Here is an 18,880-nt window from a genome sequence, read left to right on the forward strand (position 1 = left end):
CTGATTTTCAAACTTCATACTGAACTCAGTTCTGTGTCATCTTTCCTTGTGAGAGGAATATTGGAATTTCACTGTTTAGAAGTTACCCTTTGTTATAAGAAGTGGGCATTCTCCTAATGAACCTCCACCTAGAATGACACCAATGAGGGCAAAATACAACCAAACTTGAGTATTTATCAACTAGTAAATGGAAGCAGTGAGGAACAAAGGAGGAACATAAATCACATAAATGTGGCATAGTTCAGGCTGTATCGGGTTGCATTGGCAGTGAACAGCTTTTTCCAAATCTAACTACAAATTTGAAAATTAATTGAGATTTACACATTCCAGGACATTAACATTATTGTTGTAAGCCACTCCTGTGCAGCTTTGGCTTTATGCTTGAAGTCGTTGGCCTTCTGTAAAATAAATTATCTCCCAAGGTGCAGGTTTCTTAAAGACTGCATCAAGTTTTACTCCAGGATTTCCTTGTATTTTGCTGCACTCATCTTACCCTTGCAGGCCTGCTGCAGAGGAGCATCCTCACAACATGATGTAATCACCACCATGCTTTACAGTGGGGATGGTGTGCTTTTGATAATGTGTAGTGTTTGGCTGAAGCAAAACATGGTATTTAGTCCGTTGGCCAACAAGCTCAATTTTGGTCTCATCAGACCATAAAACATTCTTGCAGGTAACTTCAGAGTCTACCATGATCCTTTTGGCAGATTCTAACCAAGATGTCAGGTTCATTTATTTTAGCAGTGACTTTCTCTTTGCTGCTATCCCATAAAGCTCTGACAGTCATTTCTTAATGCAGTGGTTCTCAATCTGTGGGGTGGGACCCCCTAGCGGGACGTGAAGTAACAAAAGGGGGTGCGCAAAGATGTGAAAAAAGAAAACAAGAATCGAAAATATGAAAAATACATCTATTGAAACCAAAACAAATTAACTTAAACTACATTCTGATACTAGAAAAATAAATATAGAGTTAGATAAATGTAGATAAAAGTTAAGTATGTATAATAAAATATGCATCTATGATATGTAATTAATTAAAAAAGAACAAATTGGTATTAGTGGGCTCCTTTCAAAAAAATGTTAGAGGGGGCGTGATTAAAACTGTTATGAAAACCGACTTAGCTGGACTACGAGGAATATGCAGTGACTTGGATATTTTCTTGTCTCTATCCACTGACTTGTGCTTTTCAATCACCTTTTCATGGAATCGCTTGGAGTGTTCTTTTGTCTTCATTGTATAGGGTTAAGACACCATAGCGACTTGCTACAAGTGGGCCCTTTCAGGTGCATTTATATTAAAATCAACTGAAACCCCAGACAGGTGAGCTCCATTGAATCCATTTGGCTGTACCAGTGATGAAGTACAGTAGGTGTTTCATATTAAAGGGGGTGAATACTTACGCAATCATTTGTTTTGTGTTTTTTATTTGTAAATAATTTAGAGCACATTGCAGAGATCTGTTTTCACTTTGACATTAAAGAGTCTTTCTCAGTTGATCAGTATCAAAAAGCCAAATTAAACTCCATTCAATGTCGGGTAACAAAACTTCATGGAGATATGAAGACGATGAATACTTTTTATAGGCACTGTAAAGAGATTTATTTTGTTCCCATTTTGACCAATCCTATTAATTCTTTTTTCCATATTTTTATTGTAAAATAAATATACCCTCTATTTAATTACACTGTAAACTGTCTGCTAGACAGGGACGAGCTGTGGATTCACAAACAAACAGTGGGCAAATTTTGGTTCATTGACTAATCAAACCTGCATGTCCTTGGGTTGTGGGAGGAAAACCAACACACACGAATGTTTCATTGTATTATTTAAAATGGACTTTACGTTCATTTTCACCAAACGTTTGCTTTAGTGAAGGTAATGCTAATGAGGGGGCAGTTGACTAAAAATAAACTGTGATGAAACCTGGCCGTCAGCGAGCTCCAACACCCCAACACAAACACACAAGCAAAGTCCCGGGTTCAAATAAAGGATGGTTTCTTTAAACACATTGCCTCCAAAGTAGCAAAAGCATCAAGTTATCTCTTTTGCAATCACCTCTCCTCTCACCACCACACTGCCCTCCTCCAGTGGAGTGTTACTGTACGTCCTCCCAGCTCCGACTCTCCTGGATGAGAGAGTGCGGTCCTTTTTATTGAGGACCCGATAGTACATGTGTTACCAGGGCTACTGCCCGATGGAAGTTCTTCTGGGTCATACGGAAGTCCAATATTCGGGTGAGCACATCTCCCTACAGCCCCCCCTTGTGCTCCCCACTAATCTCCTAATGGGCACCAACACGAAGGACTGCTGCCATCTACCACCTGGGGGGATTAAACATCCCCCAGAGACAATCCTTTCCTGTCCTGTTCTTTTCTTCTAGCCAAGGAAGGTATTATGTCCATGTTCATTTGGGACGCCTATCCATTAATTTGGGGCTTTCTGCCGAGGTAAGGAAAAATCAGTTATGGTTGGGATGTTCATCCATCCCTTAGGGCCACCTAGTCCAGGTGCGACCTCCTTTCCTCTCTTGGCCATGTGCCACCTACAATACTTTGAAAACTTAATAAAAAGAACTGTACTTTATATACTTTGGGCAAAGTTAAATATACCAATGATTATATCTTCTTCTTTTTATGGCTGAAAAACAAGGAAAGCACTCAATCAGGCTGCCTTATGAGCGAGTACAGTCGATTTGCAATAAACGTTGAACATTCTAAGCCAAACTAAATGTTTAATTTTTCTACTGTGACCCCTGTTGGCATTTCTTACGATGCTAAAGCAGTTGCACTAGTTGATCTGTTTTATAAAATATGTTATTTTACAAGGGGACACAGGGTAGATGTGGTTTGCAGGTCTGTATTTTTCTGCCTTGTCAGTTTCCACGCACATCCCACAGACATGCATGTTGGATTACTTATCATCCTGGGTGTATGTGGGTAACCAATTCTGGGGGACTGCTGGGATAGACTTTGGCCCACTGTGACCGTCTGTTGAAATAATTGTTTTGAGAATCCTGATGAATAAATGAATGAAATATGCCTTGGATAAATGACTGTATGTGTGTACACAATGGTCGTCTATGTAAGGAATGGCAGCCAATCCTGGGCCGATTCTTGCCTTGTATGCCAGTTCTGCAAAATCATAAAAGTCACTCAAAATTGTAATTGCTGACACGATATGTCTACCAGCTTCTGTTACAGAAAAAAATAAAGAACACCATTCAATTATTGTGCTGGCCAAGCTGTGTGACCATTGCTTACAAAATTTATGGGGAATTGTTGGCCGATTGAGATCTCCAGATTTGGGTCATTTTCTTTTTGGCAGTTCCCAATAGTGGAATAAAGAATATTACTGGAAAACTCACAAGAACAGTAGGCTTCTTTACCATGCCAGCAAGAAAACAAACAATTAGCTGATTATGAGTAATCATTTTAAAATTTCCCTCTAACCCTTGCAGGAAGGGGACCATTTAACATGGTTGTGGATACTGCCGGATACAGACCTCCATAATCGTCTTTGGTAATCCTGTGGTGCCTTTTGTAATCAGCTTATTTTGTTGGGGATGGAACCTGGCTGGAGATTTTATTTCATCCGTTTAATTGGACTGTCCGTAGGGAATTCTCAGACAAATAAATATGCAAAGAGCTTTTCTAATTTCCAGTCTCAACCCTCTGAGCAAATGTTCTGAGATAAAAAAAATGAAGTTGCTGTGTTGAATCAGCTCATTGTTTTATCTTTTTACAAAAGTGAAATATGTGCTTATGTTTAGCTGTTCAAAAAGTGGAGAATCTCAAAAATATTATACTTGGTATAATAAAAGATTTCATATCACTCTGTTTCCTATATCCATCCTAATAGTGTCACCTGTAGGTAGTTTAACCAATATTGAATTACATTCTAGTCCAACACCTCACGTACAATTACAAGTGATCTTTGGGATGTGAGAGAAAACTGAAGAAAAGCCAGACACACATGAGAAGAATGTGAAATCTTTACACAATTAGCAGCTGTGCATCATGAATCAGATTAAGGTCCATGGAGCCACAAGGCAGTAGTCCTATTCTAGTATAACATAACATACCGCAACATACATTCCCAAATGTAAAATAATGTTCTTAAAATGATAAAATGATAAAATCAGCAATAATTGTATATATAAAAATATTTAACACTTCTGAAAGTGCTGTGTACTTCTGAAAATGCAGCTTCACTGTTGTGGTGTGGATGGTGAAAACACAGTTTTTTGAAAATGTCGATTGCAATTGCACTCTGATTTGTCAGTGGTTATTACGTGGCCCTTCCTGATTGGATCCTGCTCATTACAACGTCTTATTACATGACTTGTCACCATTCCTGGAAGAAACGTACTCCAACATAGTGGGCATACAACAACAACAGCAGCATTTATTTCCATGGCACATTTTCATACAAATGATGTGGCTAAAAGTGCTTTACAAGATGACAAAAAAATAACAAGAAAAGAAAAAAAGAAATCAAAATTAGATAAGAATAAAAATGAATAAATAGTATATAACAAATTAATAATTCACACTTTCATCAGATATATAAAGGGGTGGGCAAAAGATGGTTTACAGTTGTTCGTATGGAAAAAGACTTGCAGGTTATGATTATTACAATAGCTTTATTAACTCAAAAGAATGTCACAGTGTCACTTAGTTCATTTAATACAAGAATACACCCTATGTTTCACATACTTACAACTGTAAACCCATTTTTACCCACCCCTGTATAATTAAGACAAGTAGAGCCCTTAAAGAAACACTTCCATATTTAAGTCTATAAATGCGAGTCTGGTGATAAGGTCAGGTGGCCACGGTTGGACAGAAAAAAATAAAACAAAAATCTCCAGTTAAGACGGAGTCTGTTGGGGCTCCAGGCCAAAAGACCACCCAGACCCCACTGGGCATTCTACCAAACATGCTCGAAATGTTCTTAAGTAGTTCTTTATTGTTTTTTTTTTTGTTTTTTTACACTTCATCTTAGAGGATTTGATGCTGTGGGTCTCTTTGACAGTAAAGGGTATCTGCTTTCATTCAAACATTCAAACTTCACAGGCAGCAGCACAGGACTTTGATCAGGTGGTGATGGCGCAGAGCACCACCACAGAGGAACCAGAAAAGAAAACAGAGAAAAATAGAGTGGGATCATTTTATGCATTTTATTAGGGGCAGAACTAAAATGTCGCTACAAAAAAGCCAAAATAAAAAAGTGGGTTTGTAGGAGTTTTTTTTAAATGACCCACTGTTTTAACAAGCCATATGTCTATTTGTAAAGTATTATACATGGTTTTTGTACATAACGGCAAAAGACCACCTTACCACTTCTTTTATACTTTACTCTTAAAATAATAAGCAGACCACTATCAGAACATCTAAGGTTAGACTTGGAATGTAGGGAGATAGACAATCCAAAATATAGGAAGTAGCAAGATTATATAGAGCTTTATATATCATTAGTAGTATTTTAAAAGTCAGTTCTAAAGGACTTAGGTAACCATTGTAACGATGCTAAAGCTGGCTAAAATAATTGCTACTGCTTTCTGAACTAACTACAACTGACTGGTGTCTTTCTTACATAGAGCATTTGTGAATGTATTGCAATAATCTAGCCGAATAAAAACAGAACTGTGAATTAATTTCTCAGCATCTTGCAATGCTCTGAGGCTAGGGATCTGCACTAGCAATCGAAAGGTTGCCGGTTCGAATCCCGTAAATGGCAAAAGGGACTCTGCTCTGTTGGGCCCTTGAGCAAGGCCCTTAACCTGCAATTTCTGAGCGCTTTGAGTAGTGAGAAAAGCGCTATATAAATGCAAAGAATTATTATTATTATTATTATTATTATTATTATAAGAAGAGGTGTAACTTTCTCAATATTCCTTAAATGGGAAAATACTGTCTTAGTAATTTGGTTAATATACAATTTAAAGTTAGGGTCGGAGTTCATGATTACACCTAAAGGTAAGAGTTGCATTCCATGGTGCTTGTTGTGTTGTTTACCAGTATGAATTGTGTCCAGTAGGTGGCATTGCAGCACCCCAAACACAACCACAATTGCACAAATCCCGGGTGCAAACAAATGATTTATTGTGCTCAAATACCTCTCACAGGCTTCTGTGAACATTACACAAGTACAATTACAGTCTCTTCCCTCTCTTCCATTCCTCCTCAGTGATCTACATCCTCATCCATCCAACTCTGACTCAAATGAAGTGAGGAGGAGTGGCTTCCTTTATATCAAACCTGGGAGTAGGTCTGGTGCAACCATATTGCATCCAGGAAGCACTTCCAGGTCAGGCAGAACCTTCTTAAAAGAAAGAAACATCCTCCCCATAGTTCCCTCTGGTAGTTTCCACAAGACCCAGGAGGGCTGTCTATTGGAAATCCAATTCCCATGAAGCCTTGTGGGAGTGTATATGAGAGGCCCACCAGAAAACTGCTGCCACCAGTCGGACTGGGGGAGCACATGGTTTCGGAAGGCATTCTCCTTTCATCCCTCCATTATTAAGGTGTCCCAGTTGGGTAAGTAATCATCCATCCTGGTTGGGAATGCCAGCCACCCCCTGTTTTCTGTGACAGCATCTAAGTTGCATTTTGAGTACAGTTTGAATGCTGCATACATACACAAAAGGCAAATAATGTATCGATCACTACTGTTGTGTGATAAATTCCATGGCTGCTAGTGTTACGAAGTCCTTCAAGGATTGCTGGTTTTGTGTAAGATGTCAATGCAGTGCACCAGCTAAGTGTAGTAGGATGTCTGCTTCTTGTACGTTTTCATTCATTTTAGTGCAGACAAAGGTGTTTTTGCAAACAATGTGAAAATGCTAGTGTGGTCACAGATTGTTTTCATTTATGAATACCATTTTCAAATGAATCAGTAGCACTCAGACCATAGCCTTAATTATTGTCTTTACAACTTCGATTACCATCATCAGCTCGTCTGACATTTGCCTGAATTCAGAATTGACCATATTACAAACACACTATCTGTTTTAATTGAAGGTTCTTTAAATGAATTGTTTTTGCATCTTAAGAGAATGTTAGAATCATCTCAGGCATCTTTGTCAGATATATCTAGTGAAGATCAGATTTCAGAGAAACACTTAGCAGTCATTTATTATTTTTAATCCTTAGCTTTTGTGGATTAACTGCTTCCTCATCCCTGCTTTTTTCTAAAGGCATCTGTTTATTAGCTAGCTGAAGAAAAGTTCAAAGGTCTTGGTCCCCTTAGGAAAGCTGTTTCCAGTAAGAAGACAGATAAAGGCATGATATCCCTGTACATGGAAGCAGGTGATGAGCCACTTGTTAGTGCTGGGCCAGATACTCCTCTGTGGCCTGTGGCATGCTTGGAGTTGAGCAGAAAGTCACTGTGGCTGGAAAGTGCAGCAGTACGAGGTTATGGACAAAATCTAGCTGGCTCTGCTTGATATTTGTTAAAGTTGGACTTGGAAATGTGGTATTTATTGTCTTTTGATGGACTGGTGTTCTGCAGAGGTTTATTTCATGAAGCAGCCTGGAGTGATTCTGTCTCCTGATGACCCTTTAATGGAATAAATAGGTAGAGAAACTGGAAGGGTGGATGTATTTAATGTGGATTTTATGGATATTGTTGGTGGTTGTTTTTGAAATTTTGTTATTACTCAGTAAAAAGTAACGTGTAATACATAAAGGGGTGGGGGGGTGAGGTCACTGATTCATGAACGTTATCGGGAAGCATGGGGGGTTCCCCTCAGTGTTGTATTGCATCCAATTATTTCTTTGTTAGGTTTGCAATGTTAAAAAAGATGCTGCCACACAAACTTTTACACCACTAGGCGAACTGTATGGTAGAGACAGCCCAGCAGGTGACAGCATTCTATCTCAGTTATGCCAGGCACAAGCCAGGAATCAGCCCTGGCAGAATACCAGTCAGTCACCACCACCATTGGCAATCCCTTCATCATAGATGATCTGGTCTCAAGGGAAAGAATGGATTCCTTGTAAGCCCAGAGATGGCTATGGGGATGTATTCAAGATCTTTACACTATACTACAGTTCAGACATGTGGTTCTGACAGGTATGGGTGGACCTAAGTTGTTTATTCAGGCCATGAAATGAATTTTTAACTGCTCTGATGTTTCTGCTTTCTGTTTGCTGTCAATCAGCTTCAAAGTGCTGCAATCTTTACCTCAGACTCATCTTTCATATGGGACAGTCCCAGGAAATCAACTCCCTCAACTTGATATCAACATTGCACTTCTTCATGTTGGCCTTAGTGATGTTTTTGAAGTGCTTTTTCTGGCCGCCAGTGGATTAACTGCCCTGCCTGAGTCGAGAGAAGAAAACTTGTTTTGGAAGTCCAGTATTAGACATCAGTATGGCAGCAAAGCTGGTGATGAATGATCATAGCCTGGATTCTCATGCTTGAGAGAAGACACTATTCTTGGTGCATCTGTCACACAGGGAAAATGTGCAAACTTCTTTTCTGACAGAGACTAGTCACCTGATTTGAACCCAGGATTACCTTTACCCTTAAGGGGACTAACTATGCTGTTAGGTCAAACACCTTATAAATATATTTTATAGTTGAAATTGTGTCAAATCTAAAACAGATTTAATACTTCTATCCATCTCCAAAACTAATTAATCCAATTCACTGTAGCTAGAAGTTGTCACTTGTCTTGGCAACATTGTGTGAAACACAGGAATCAAGTTTAGATAATTTGCCAGTCCATCATAAGGCACACTTACTCAGGGGACCAATTTAGACTCACCAATTAAACTAACACACATAACTTGTTAAGGTGTAAGGAAATTCATTTTATCTAATGGAAGAACCCTCCATGCAAGGAGAAAGAATACTTGCTCCATTCAGAAAATGACCAGGCCCAAATTCAACACCTGGTCCTGTAGAGCTACAATGTACCAGTGTTAAACCCTGCTGTACTGTGTTGTCCAAAAGTGTCAGTAAGTTAGAAATTTGACTGGTGAGAGGAGACCATTCAGTCCATTTGTTGCTCGTTTATTTAGCTAATAGCTAAGCCGTCCCAATATCTCGTCCACTTACTTCTTTAAGGTTGCCAAGGTCTCTGCTTCAGCTACACGACTTGGTAGTTTATTCCAAATTCCCAGAACTTCTCGAGGAAAAAGAGCTCCCTGGCTTCAGTGCCAAATGCACTTCCCTTTAATTTTCATGGCTGTCATTGCCGATAGTTTGAAGAATTGTGTTGGATCCTATTTATTGATGTCATTGAGAACTTTGAAGACTTAGATTAGGTCCCACACTGTCTTCTCTTCTCGAGACTAAACAGGTTTAATTCCCTGAGTCTGTCAGAGTACAACAAGTCCTGGTTGTGCACCTTTATGCAGTGTCAAGCGCTTCATGGTGACTAGAACTGCACACATTTCTCCAGTTGTGCGTTATGTTGTCTGAGCATAGCCTCATGTGAATTACTGTATATTCCACAGTTTTTATAATATAACCTAAAATTTTATTTGTATTTTTAATTGATTCTGCACATTGCTTAGAAGAAGAGAATGTTATGTCAACATAAACCCCTAACTTCTTCTCAAAGGCCGCTTTCTGTAGGACAGTGTCTCCTAACTTGTATTTTTAATGAACGTTCCTTTTGCCTACATGTAGCATGTTGTACTTTTGTACTTTTCTTCGTTAAACTCATTTACAAGTGTTTGCCCACTTCTGAAGCTTGTCCAAGTCTTTTTTGAATTATTTTTTGGATATACAGCCTGTTATTATGAACAATTTGTATGAGTAACATTAATTGATTGTTCAGTTTATCAGTTTACAAATATTTGAGTGGTAGTTTTTGTGTTTGTCTGCTTGGTACAATATCTGTAAAGTCTTGAAGAAATAGAGAGTTAGTGAAATTAAATCTGTCTCCACCCCAATGGTGAAAGGCTGCCATAAATAATTTACTATCCATTTAGTTAATGATTTGCAATTCTTAGCAAACAGACATTACATTGGTAACCAATTTGGCTAGTCTGGAGGCTGTGTAAAGATCAGCTTCTGATGAGCAATCTCTGGAGACATCTTCACACATCCAAACCTCACTCCGGAAACAAACTAGGAAGTCCCACCCAGGCTCTTAATGAATACATTACCGTGAGGCAGTGAGGCTGTTTGTGCCAAATCTGATACAAACTTGATTATGTAACCTACCTAGCATAGCTCGAAAGAAATTACAGCCTACTTGTCAATTAATCTTTGATTTATTTTGAAACAAGCAAGGTTTAATCAGATTTGACAACATGAATCATCTCCAGTTTTGCGTTATCTTCGACCTGTTAAGTCTGAAATAGGATTTTGGTTGAACGGAGGCTTTTAGCGCAACAGATTGCTCATTCTTTTTTCTTGCAATTTATTTATTAAGTGAAATGTATTTCTGACTGCCCACCTTCCACAGCACACCAAATCTATTATCCAAAGTACTTACTTGAATTTGTAATTGTATGAAGTCATTTTGCCTTTAACATGAACACACAATCAGTATTTAGATAATTAAATACAGTATTCACTATGCTCATTTTATTCTGTTTCTGAATTATTGGTCCAGGGATAGACTGTAGAACTCCATGACCTTATAACTGGATTATATGGCTTTGAAAATGGAATCACGGATGAATGAGTTTAGTATAAGATCTCAGTTATTACAGGAATTTATTAGCAAACATTTTCAGCTATTCCTTTCCCACTCTTTCATCCACTTCTTTATTTTTCAATCCCACCACGTAGTTTCTGAGACCGCTTTTTCTATTATAGGGTTAAAGGGGTCAAAAGCTTAACCTGGCAGCACTGTGGGCAAAGCAGAAACCAACCCTGAACGATATTCCACTCTATGTATGTAACCTCTTAACATGTGCACTTTAGGAGCTAGCCAGAGTACTTGGTTGTTGCCTGTTTACATATAAACAGGGAAAAACTGTCTTTTTTAAATGTAATATGAATAAACACAACCCATGATGAGACAAAAAAAGCTTTAATCCTGCAAATTAATAAAATTTCTATCTAAATTTATTGAAATCACTGTAAATACATGTGGTCTCAGAAAAGACTCCGCTTTGGTGGTACAAAACTTTGTATGTGCTGATGACAATATTCTCGATGGAATGCACTCCTGCTGCCTGATGAGAATTGTAGTCCCTGCATTGTTGTTGGTGCTGGTTTTTGAGTTGCTCCCCTCCCATTATAACCTCTCTTCCAGATACAACATATGGCCTATATTTTAAGTTAAGCCAGATCCAAAATTGTTTCAAAATCATTGAAGCTGTTTTTGCATTGTAGGACAACAAACAGACATCTTTATGTGAATGGACATACTCCACACAAAGAGCATCCAGGGCAGGAATTAAGCTCAGTTCTCACGAGCATTTTAGTGCCACTGCCATACAGTGGTTTAGTTCAGAGCCTAGACGCTGTTCGTATAGTCAGCACATTATCCTCATGTCCAAGTACATTCACACCCCAAAAATGTTAATGAATTCATGGATTAATATTTCTACAGAAAAGTGGCTTAATTTTTAAACCTGCTTTATCCAGTTCATTATCATAGAATCCAGCAGCTGCAAAGTCATTAATGACATCCGCAAAGCTCGCTTGACATGCAAGCTCCTGTCGATGGACAGGACTGAAAGACTCTTCAGTCTTTCTTGGCAAATCAATGAGTGTAAGTAAGCAATTGCTTATTGGATTTCAGACTGCTATCTTTACTCAGTCAGCCTTTGTGGTTCAAGTCATTATATATTCCCACCTTCTGTAGCCCCACACATTTGTTACCACTGCTTTTACTGATACAGTTACTGATGGCGCCATTACAAAACCAATGAAACTCTGCACAGACCATCCTGGGCACCCCAAAAGTCCAGGGCCAACAACAAATGTTAACATAACCCACAACTGTTTGTTTGTTTGAAAATTTTGTATTCAATTCCCTTCCTCTTACTCCGTAGTAATCCTCTAGTATGCAATTCATTACTTAAATGAAACAATGACTTGGATTAGATTTGATTCCCTTCCCCTGTGAGCATACGAAATGTCCTTTACAACTGCCATACACTGGGAGCACACATACCCACACATACCCACCCATGACGTTCCTCGAAAGCATCCGTGTTTTTGATTTGTAGCACATAAGCAGTCAACGCAGACATGTCCATGTGGACAGAAAACTTGGTGGACTTCTTTTTTTTCAGAATTGATGTCTTAATGATGTAATTTTGTTTGCCCAGATGTGTGCAGATCTGCATGTGCCTGAGTACGAGTATGAATTGGTCCTTAAACACGGAATGCGGAAAGTTGCTCACCTCTCCTCATAGAAGGGCTATGTTGTTATTTTGTTTAGTAGGCTGATTATTTTAGAAATTAATTGTGTTTATTATTCTGTTTATATTTATGTTTTACTCATTTTCATTGCCTGGCATGCAGGCACTGTTACAAAATGAATATGCTGTTTTTGTCAGTTGATTCCAATGCTATAACCTTACAGGACTGGAATTGCATGTAAATCTTGTGTAGGCTATTCAAAGAAGAAACACTATGATTTTCAGAGACTTCTATAAAAAAATAAAAGATATTTAGGTTTAGTATAGCTATCTTTGACTTCATTTTGCCCCTCCATAGCTATTTATTTGCCTTTTTGCTTTGCGTCCTCCCCTACCATAACCTTTTGTCAATGGAGGAGGAGCGAAAGCTGTAGATTCATCAAACAATTTGTTCTCCAGTTTTACGACAGATCTCAATGTTTTAGGTTCTCCTGATACCGAAAATATTGATATCTTCATGATGGGGGTATGTCTGTGTATGTTTGTGTGTCACAGTTTCTTGAGGACAGTGTAGAGCTAAAACAGCTGCACGGAAAAATACCAGACTCGAAAGTTAAGCCTGTTATGAGATGACAATGTGCTAATTCGTTTTTGAGTGAAATCATGCAGGAGAAAGAGGCACTCTAATGCTGTTCTACAATTAATTATGAATTCTTCTCATCAATTGCTATCATAATGACCTATTTTGCGATCAGAAAGATCAGCACCAGAGCGGTAAATAATTCCTGAAATGTTATAGAATAGTTTGGGTAACTTGGTTCTTAGGGCACAAAGCCTACTGATGCTCATGTCCAAATTTTTTATTCCAGATTCTGTCTGTCTGATTATTAAAGTGTGCTTGAATGAACGCAGTGAAGACCTGACAACCATTACAGGGCTTATTTTTGCCAATGCTGCCAATATAGGATTCAGCCACTGCATCTCTGAATTGGATTACACAAGTCTGTGAATGTTGTTTTGTGCTGTGCTATTAAAATTATGTGTTATGTTATTTTCTTTATAGTTGCTTCCACACATTGCCTATAGGATGAGAATTTTATCACAATGTACTGTATACAACCAATTCCAAACCCTTGTAACTTTTTGATAGGTCAGAGTTTCCATTCTTGTTTTTTAAATAAATTTTCTTTTACCACATTTATATTACACTACACTTTTCAAGTGATTCTCCAAATTTAAAAATTGTCTGTTTCATCAAAATCAACTTTAAAAGTAGAAGCCAAAAGTCTTTCTAGCTTAATTTATTAGGTACTATGGGATCAGAATCTCATTCATGTTTATGTGGTCATTTTGGCAAGCATTACTTGTCGTGCACCCTTCACTTGACTTTTGGCTGACATCGCTTTTATCAGGTTAGGTTGCTTTATTGAATATCACGCTGAGATTAATTAACCTGACAATAACAGGTAAACTAGGCACCTGGCTTTGGACCTCTTCCATGCTTGGGTTTGACTGATATCATCAGATGCCGAAGGCAGGCACCCCTCCATCAGGCTCTGGTGTCACCAAATACTCCTTTCCCCTCTACACACTTTGAAATGGGATGTTCTGCAACTGGCTCCGGGCTCTACACTTTATGCCATAAATCCTAGTGATTTAGATCTCATTATTCTCTGTAATGTTAGTACTGTAGTGTACTTGGCCTTTTGTATACCGTATATGTTAAGCAGTTTATTCATGAGTAAGTGTTCAGTCTAACATGTCATTACAAAGCTCTGTGATTGTATAATTACATACAAAGTCTGGAGAATTATAATTATCAAAGGATATCAAATGATCAACGAAAGTCAGAGGTTGCCTGCTGTAACAGGTTAGTAGAATGTACTGTACGTGTTTGTACATCTTAACAGTTGAATTCAAAACTGGAATCCTAGCTATTTTATTTCTCTTATAAAACCTCAAGCTGCTGATGTGCCTTGTGAGGTTAATGTTAGACAACATGCTTAATTCTGGAATCTGGAATGCCTTTTTAGTGTAGACAAACTGGTCACTGCTTTCATTTTGATTGACTTCCTTGACATAGCCTTGTAAAACTCAGCTGCCCTCTTTGATCCACCTGGCAGGTCACACAGTGCCAGTGTTCTTATGTGTGAGATAACTACACCTACCTTTCCTGTTAAATTCTTCAGGAACATAGTCTTTGGAGGCAAGGATGTTCCAAATGATGTTCCAAAGAAAACCTTTTCACCTGCCTTGAGTCTAGCTATCTAAAGAATTGATATACATTGAATGGCGATCACTGTGAAAGCTCTACCCTTCCATCTTCTCAACTTGCAATTTCTGTTACAGGGAGTCTGTGCCTGGAAACATCAAGTGTGTCAATGGATGAGCACATTGAAAAACACACACAAACACAAACATCATGGGTCAGTTAACCTAATCTGCATTTCTTTGGGATGTAGGAGTAATGTTGCAGCACCAGAGAAGCCTACGCAGACATGGCAAAATAAATCAACTACTCACCTAAAGTGGCAACTCTGGGAATCAGATCTGGCTGTCTAAACCACTTCCCTACTCAAGATCAAACTAACCATTCCTTGTTTTTATTGTGGTGTTGTGGATGAAGCACTAGACTTTAAACCTCAAGGCTCCTGGTTGAGTTCCTATTTGAAATCCAGTGGGTGATTCATTGCATCTCTTAACCAGCTTGGGCCCCAACTGTAAATTTCTGTTCCAAATCTCTGTACTTGTAAAGTATCTGGGATGGTGTTTGTGTTGTAAGGATGAAAGTATAACAGCATTAAGACTCTTAAATCCTTCTCATAAGGCTTATCTTCAAGTTTCAGAGCTCCCATTGTGTATTCAGACTTTGCATTTTTACTGCCTACATGTAATACTTTACATTTACTTACATTAACTTTCATCTGCCATAAATCTGCCCAAGCCTGTATGCTATTCAAATCCCCGGCACCAATCCTGAAAATTTAGCAAACATTCCAAACATTTAAGTGTAAAAATATAGATACCCTTTCACATTCTTTCCAGTACATGGACTGTGGTCCTGTTTAACTTCAATACAGAACAAACAGTCGTATTTTATAAAAAGTGTACTGTCCTTCCATTAATTTGCCTGTCTATACATCTGACTGTACATGCATTCCTATATGCAGTGGACCCTAATTATATCCACCCATCCAATCTGTTCCTCCATGTGTTTACATGTCCATTTCTTCCTTCATTCATTCAGTTGTGTCTATTTCTGCCCATCCATCCATTCATCCAGTTGTCCATGTGTATGCCTATCTATTCATGCACCACATGTCTCCCGATTGATACAGTTGTGCTCACTTCTTGTCCATCTATCTGTTTATTTGGCATTATTAAGTTTGCATGTAGCCTTGAATGCTTGGTTCTAAAGAATGAAGGTATTGAAATCTTATTTTCATTTTCAGCAGAAAACTCTCTGCTGCCTGTTGAGGAATTCTAGGTGCAATGAAAGGAGCGTTAATTCAACACCAAGAAAAATGGCGGCTGAACCACACCTTCAGTTGGAAAGCTACTACTGTACAACTACTACTGTACTGGCTCAAGGAGAACAGATTTTTTTAGTTTATTGTAGATTGTGCATTAGTAGTATTTTAGAGTATCAGTATCCGCAATAGCCCATGATGTTTTGTTTAGTTGTTTATTCGCCATATACAATACAATTTCTTGTATTAGGAAACTGTAATTTTTCACATACCCCAACTTTCTCTCCAAAGATGTTTTGGGTTCTGAGCGCAGGGTCAACTATTTGTACAGCACCCCTGGAGTAACTACAGGTTAAGGGCATTGCTGTAGGGCCCAAGAGAGCAGTTTTCCTTCTGTCACTGCCAGGATTCGAACCAACAACCTTCACGTTACCACCTCAGTTCCTTTAGCCAGTGAGCCACCACTATATGCATTTCTGCTAATTAAGCTGTGTGGTATTTGCATATGACATTTGTGTGTTTATTTTATTTTTAATGGTTCAATATCTTTAATCAAAGGCTCTAAAATGGTATTGTCACTGTTTTAGCATCCTAAAGTCAAATCTGTTTTTGAATTCAGTTCAGTTTATCTTTGTATAGCATCTTTCAGTATGGGCTCAGAAAGCTTGCATACATATACAAATATAATTCAGCAATAATATATTTGGTAACATCAAAACATTTGCAAACATAAGCATACAAACCAAATTACTGTAATTAAACAATGTTATAGTGACTAATAGCTTTATTTAAATGTATTTAAAAGTATACAAACATAAATTCTCATTAAGTTAAGTGCTTATGTGACTAGTTGACAAAAGAGAAAAACAAAACCTGAAGCTCACAACATCCCAGGAGTAAATAAACCTCAGAGTGTGACCCTGAGAACGTTTAATGAAAGAATGTTTTGGGAAAGTTATTTCTATATTATCTGAGTGGCAGAGGTTAAAGACGTAAAGCAGAAATCAAAACCAACAGACTAGTGAGGGTTAAGCGATCGTGTGAACTTTCTTGAGAAGGGCAAGACAAGAATCATAGTTGACAGAATACCTACAGAAACAACAAACAAAATGAAACTTTCTGTTTTTATTTTGGAATGAGTGTTTTCTTTACTTTTAATATAAAGAATGGACAAAGGAACTTTCACTAGTGGTGAGCTTGAAGTAGCCAGCTGTTACCACTGAATTGATACCAAAGTGTCTTAATCGACCAGACTGACACAATGTTGAATGATGTCATCAAACACAACCAAAATAAAGTGAAAAAAATAAAAATATTGTAAATAAAAATTTCAAATAATAGACAAATAAATAATTGAAGATCTTAACACTGAGGGTTCCTCATTAGCCATGGCCATCATAAAGGGGTAGGTACCCATGTCGACCCCTCATATACCAGTCGGCAACCCAACACATAAAAATATATACAAGTTTAAACCATTTTAAGGGACACATTTAACACTGAGCTTTATTCTCGGTAAACATTTTTAAGACTGCTGAAGGCCTGTGTGTTGGGGAGTCCTCTACAGCACATCTTCAACCTGAGCCTGGAACAGGGGAGAGTCCCGAGGCTTTGGAAAACATCTTGCATCACCCCAGTTCCAAAGGTATCACGTCCTAGTGAGCTGAATGACTTCCGGCCTGTCGCTCTGACGTCATATGTGATGAAGACCATGGAGCGGCTGCTGCTTCACCACCTGAGGCCACAGGTCCACCACGCCCTCGACCCTCTGCAGTTCGCATACCAGGAGAAGGTGGGAGCGGAGGATGCCATCATCTATATGCTACATCGATCCCTCTCCCACTTGGACAGAGGCAGTGGCGCTGTAAGAATTATGTTTCTAGACTTCTCTAGCGCCTTCAACACCATCCAACCTCTGCTCCTTAGAGACAAGCTGACAGAGATGGGAGTAGATTCATACCTGGTAGCATGGATCGTGGACTATCTTAAAGACAGACCTCAGTATGTGCGTCTCGGGAACTGCAGGTCTGACATTGTGGTCAGCAACACAGGAGTGCCACAGGGGACTGTACTTTCTCCTGTCCTGTTCAGCCTATATACATCGGACTTCCAATACAACTTGGAGTCCTGCCACGTGCAAAAGTTCACTGACGACACTGCTATCGTGGGCTGCATCAGGAGTGGGCAGGAGGAGGAGTATAGGAACCTAATTAAGGACTTTCTTAAATGGTGCGACTCAAACCACCTACAACTGAACACCAGCAAAACCAAAGACCTGGTGGTGGATTTTAGGAATGACCACGCCCTTCATATGAAGGACCCCGTGATCATCAGAGGTGACTGTGTGCAGAGGGTACAGACCTACAAATACCTGGGAGTGCAGCTGGATGATTGGACTAGACAGCCAATACTGATGCTCTGTGCAAGAAAGGACAGAGCCAACTATACTTCCTTAGAAGGCTGGTGTCTTTCAACATCTGCAATAAGATGCTGCAGATGTTCTATCAGACGGTTGTGGCGAGTGCCCTCTTCTATGCGGTGGTGTGCTGGGGAGGCAGCATAAAGAAGAGGGATGCCTCACGCCTGGACAAACTGGTGAGGAAGGCAGACTCTATTGTAGGCACGGAGCTGGACAGCTTGACATCTGTGGCAGAGTGACGGGCGCTGAGCAGGCTCCAGTCAATAATGGAGAATCCACTGCATCCACTGAACAGTATCATCTCCAGATAGAGGAGCAGCTTCAGCGACAGACTGCTTTCAATGTCCTGCTCCACTGACAGACTGAGGAGATTGTTCCTCCCCGAAAATATGCGACTCTTCAATTCCACCCAGGTGTAAACATTAACATTGTAAAAAGTTATTGTCTGTCTGTATACCTGCATTTTTATCACTCTTTAATTTAATATTGTTTTTTATCAGTATGCTGCTGCTGGAGTATGTGAATAAAGTATCTATCTATCTATCTATCTATCTATCTATCTATCTATCTATCTATCTATCTATCTATCTATCTATCTATCTATCTATCTATCTATCTATCTATCTATCTATCTATCTATCTATCTATCTATCTATCTATCTATCTATCTATCTATCTATCTAAGAGAGCAGGTGCATTATGGTGCATC

The 18,880-nt window shown here is 38.9% G+C and overlaps 1 protein-coding gene across 1 annotated transcript in view; it reads left to right on the plus strand.

Moving 5' to 3' along the window:
• Positions 1 to 18,880, plus strand: part of LOC114650923 (anosmin-1) — a 288,549-nt gene that overhangs the window by 54,407 nt on the left and 215,262 nt on the right. The window lies entirely within an intron of this gene.

The sequence above is a fragment of the Erpetoichthys calabaricus genome, chromosome 4 (assembly GCF_900747795.2).
Source record: "Erpetoichthys calabaricus chromosome 4, fErpCal1.3, whole genome shotgun sequence".
NCBI classification, from domain to species: domain Eukaryota; kingdom Metazoa; phylum Chordata; class Cladistia; order Polypteriformes; family Polypteridae; genus Erpetoichthys; species Erpetoichthys calabaricus.